Source organism: Geospiza fortis, unplaced genomic scaffold (assembly GCF_000277835.1).
Source record: "Geospiza fortis unplaced genomic scaffold, GeoFor_1.0 scaffold98, whole genome shotgun sequence".
Lineage (NCBI taxonomy): Eukaryota > Metazoa > Chordata > Aves > Passeriformes > Thraupidae > Geospiza > Geospiza fortis.
The window spans coordinates 10,198,509-10,202,231 of record NW_005054306.1 but is presented as its reverse complement, the minus strand read 5'-3'; positions in this window follow the sequence as shown (position 1 = coordinate 10,202,231).

Here is a 3,723-nt window from a genome sequence, read left to right as displayed (position 1 = left end):
TTAGCTTTGGTTAGCACAGAGAATTTAGGTAGGATTGATTTGATATTTAGGACAGTGAGCTATGATAATGCTTAGCAGCAATTCAGCATCAGACGAGGAAAAATAATGAGAAAGAAAATCGGTGGAGATCTGTGCTTGCTCCTTAGGACTTGGGTGTAGTGAAAGACAGTGGGGTGAGAGAAGGCACTTGTACCTACTTGTGCCAAGGAGGCTGCAGGCAGAATTTACAGGCAAGTTGACATTTTGGCGTAGTGTGCCTGACTTTGGAGAAGTTACAGCAAGGAGACTGCCCAGGTGCTGCTACTGATAACATTTTGCACATAGCATTTTTTAGGGCACAGAGGAAAGCCAGCACCACTGGCTTGCTCTACTTCAGGATGGACATGAACAACATGCTGTACATTTACAAACTCCTCTTGAATACTAATTCCCCTAAGGGAAATGAAGTTAATTATGAAGTTGCAGCAAGCATTCTGTGCAGGTTTCCTTTACAGCCCACAGGGATGGGCTGTATGCTGTTGGGGGCTATATGCTTAACAAGATCTGTGGGTTCCTTCTGAGAGTATGAAAGAGGGAGAAAATTGTGCATCAAGATAGATTTGCAAAGGGAAACTGAAAAGAATGATAAATGCAGAATGAAAATGTGTAAGGAGGGAAAGTGCAGAAGGCAGCTATCTCAAGGACACCTTGAAGATGTTAGGAAGCCATTTAGCTGCAAGAGAGTTACACCCAGGTGCAAGCTGAGGTGTTGAGTGGGTGCCATTCCATCCACTTGGGCAATTACTACCAGTCTTGTGAAAGATGCTGTGTGACTTACTGCAGTAGGGCAAAGGGATTTAGCTAGACTTTCTGACATCTGTGCTATAGTAGAAGTGTCTCAGCCATGTCTCTGCAATCATCTTCCCTCCCGCTTAATTTCTGATCTCCTGATTAGCTTCTGATCAGAGTGAGATGCTGGTGTCAAAAGCTATGTTCAAAAATGCCAAAAACTTATACAATTTTTAGAGTATTTGCAAAAGGCGTTTGCATAATAATGTCATAACTATTATGCATGGCATCTATCTGCTACTTTTGTATTTTTAAATTGATTCACAAAAATCTAATTGAATCACATTAAACAGCACCTGTCCTCAGCCAGTACTCCAACCTAAGAACTTGAATACACAAGCTTGTTAGAGCACAATTAGAATCAAATTGTGAAATCACACATCTGCCTCTCCAGCTCCAACATGCTCACAAAACACTTTTCAAGGCAAGTTTTTCCTGGAAAAAAGTTCATGCTTCCAGCTGCTCAGTTCCAGTTTTTCATCTGTTGTGCTGAAAAGAGCACATAGTAATTAAAAGTTCAATTCACACTATTCTATTGAAAGAACATTTCTGTCTGTTCTGTGGCAAGACCTCAACTGTTACGGCTCCTCTTTCCAATTTTCACTTTTAGCACCCGCCTGTTTAGCTGGGATGGGCTCCTGGTTTCAGCCTAGCACTCCTGACATGCCCTGACATGTAAACGTGCATTCCCAGCTAATAAACAGATATGTCCTAACCTTAGGTCACCTATGGTGGGAAGGATTTATTAGCATACATTGCCACACCACAGTTGCACATATAGTTCAATACAGCATTGTTGCCAGTGCTGCTGCTTAAATGTGTGTGAGAATTAATGCATGACCCTTCTGCAATCAGATGAACATGATTAAAAGTTGGTAGTACTTAACAGGATTCAAATTATACACATACGTATATAAAATGTACATAGCAACATATACTTTAATATGATAGCTAATACTGCAATTTGTAATAATGAATATGTGTTTCTGTATATGTATATATGTTAGCTAGATGGAAAAAGTACAGTATTTGATTATTTTACTGTTTTACATAACCATCCAAGTGAAACAAACCACTCAATCTAAAAGCTTGGCTATACATACATGTCCTCAATGTCAGTAAGCAGGCTGAATTTTTTTCTGATGAGTTAACTTACTAGTGTGGGTGGAGAAAATGACAGGCAAGGAATTTTCCTTGTGGAAAAAAGTTTGCCCTTTAGTTCTCAAGGTGCATAAGAAGTCAGTGGATGGGTGAAAGCGGAACATTTTGAGTAATTTAACGAGTGGGGTTTGAAAACTGGTTGAATAGAGAAGAATAGCAGAACTGTGAAAAAGGCCTGGGAAGGACCCAATCCCTTTTCCAGCTGGGCATATATCAGCAGTTTACTTTTTGGTATTTAGAGGGATTCTACAATTCTTTTCTCTTACCAGAATATTTAGCTTCTGCCTGGTGCATAGTTTCTTGCATCTCTTTTGGAAGCAATAATTAAGAGGGCTCTTCACTGCTGGAGATGGTAGACTAAAATAGAAAGAGTAACTGCTATAATTAGAGCTATTCCTCAGATTATTATATTGAGGAGACAGGACATATCTATATATAGGCTTATAAAGAGAAAGAAAATCTATATTTGAGGAAACATGGAGTAATAAATAATCTAAAAAAAAGTCAGAAAATTGCATCAGAACTAAATTTATTTTCCAGATGGAAGAAAAAAGTTAATCAGGAAGAAATGGAAACGGTCTCCTAGATTCTAGAGTCTCTTCACTCTGTCTGGCAACCTACCCAGATCTCAATTCAGTACAGACTAACTAGGACTCAGGAATGAGACCTCAGTGTTTGAGAGGGACTTTCACAGAACTTTCACTTCCTTACTCAGTAGTCAAAAAAGCCAATCATGCATGAAAAATGAGAAAGCCATATAAGAGTCCATAATTTCCCAGATATTCAGGACCTTGTGGGTGTCTCATCTATGTTTTGTACTGTACCACCTATCTCAAAAAAAAGTAGAACTGGAAAAGGACCAGAAAACAGCAATAAGAACAGTGAAAGTACTGGGACCATTTCTGCTGTGTGAGCAGCTCACAGGCTAAGGCTCTTTAGCTTGGAAAAGAGATATTGGATGATGGAGAACAGGGAGAATTTTACATAATGTCATATAGAGTAGGGGTACACAAGTCTCACAACATGAGGTGGTGGGTAGGGGCTGACAGTTCACTGTCTCTTCCTATACAGTGCATATTGGATTCTAGTGGCAATTCCAAATCTAATAAAATACTGCTTCAGGTAATGTGTGCTAATTTAGCACCTTCCTTGCTGTGGAATACTGTGATTAATAAAAATCTGCATTTGTTTAAAAGTTATTGGGAAATTTCATTTAAAAATACCTGTAAGGTCCACAGAACAAAAAATACCACTTCTTCCCCAGCAGACCCTGCAAAGCATCCAAGAGTGCTTAAAAAGCCCTGACACTATTCAAGTTGTGTGTTACCAGATTTTGTCTGATCCAGCATAGCTGCTGTCACAACTTCCCAAGGACCATGTATTGATTCAGGAACACTGTTGTGAGCTACTAGGAGAACATTACAGTGTCTGGGGTATCAGAAATCTGTCTCAGAGTGGCTGTTCCCACACTGTTATCTTTGTGCTGTCCTAATGTTCACAGTCTGCTGTGAAAGATTTGACACTTCCAACTGAAAGGTAGAAAGGGCCTGAAAATCTGTTAGAAAAATGACATGCTAGAGACCAAGAATTGGAAGCAAATATGTTGCCCTCTGGTAGCAAAACAGAGGATATTTATGATCAGTGGAGAGATCAGTTTACTAAAATGTAAGTGGTCTGTCAAATTGTGAGTGCGGGAGAGAGAGATAATGGAAAAATGCATTTGTGACACTGTAA